This window comes from Tupaia chinensis, unplaced genomic scaffold, assembly GCF_000334495.1.
Source record: "Tupaia chinensis unplaced genomic scaffold, TupChi_1.0 Scaffold145225_1, whole genome shotgun sequence".
NCBI lineage: Eukaryota > Metazoa > Chordata > Mammalia > Scandentia > Tupaiidae > Tupaia > Tupaia belangeri.
In genome coordinates, this window is record NW_006205085.1 from 104,354 (window position 1) to 105,180 (window position 827).

The window sequence follows — 827 nt, forward strand, 5'->3', positions numbered from 1 at the left end:
GTTAGACTGCTTGAAAAGAAATGTTGTTTATTTAATGCTCAGAACTTAACTACTGAAATGATGAAATGAGTGAATGATAGTAAGGTGGACTTCACTGAGAGTTTCATGTGCCAAACTAAGCATTCCAATCCCCCGACACAGAGCACAAAGTGACAGTCATCAGTTCTGAAGGTGAGGGATTTGCTAAAACAGCACAAAGGGTATAATACACACTTGATTCACTGCTTTCTATAAAAATTTATTTATTTACTTTAAAAAATTATTTCTTTATTTAATTCCACTTGCTGTTATTAGTTTTTAACTTGACCAGACAAAGAGAGAGAAAGGATAAGTGAGAAAGCAAGTCGACAGCTCTGGGACTCAAACCATGGTTGGCCATGTGGGAATCCTGAGCTTTTAACCACCACACCACCTGCCAGCCCTCCTATAACAATTTATTAATAGCAAAATAGCAGATAGTTGTCATATTTTTTACTTATTGTAGTATTTTCCTATAAGGCCACTGCAGTCTCTGAAGAGAGTCGTGAGAGGGAAAGTGAGAAATCACTCCCCAGGGGAGAGGGCTATGCAGTAATCCCTTCTCTTCCACTCTCCTCTCAGGATCTAATTTTAACTGCACAGTTAGCCATATGGGATCCCATGCCTTAACCACATGCTTCCCCAGTTCGTTTGTTTATTTATAGATTTTTGATGTAGGATGTGTGCATTCACTGCATAGAAAGATAGACAGAGAGAGAGGGGGGGGGGAGTGAGAAATCATTCCCCAGAGCAAATGGCTACACTGGAATCCCTTCTCAATTTTTTCAGGGTTTGGGACACACACCCAC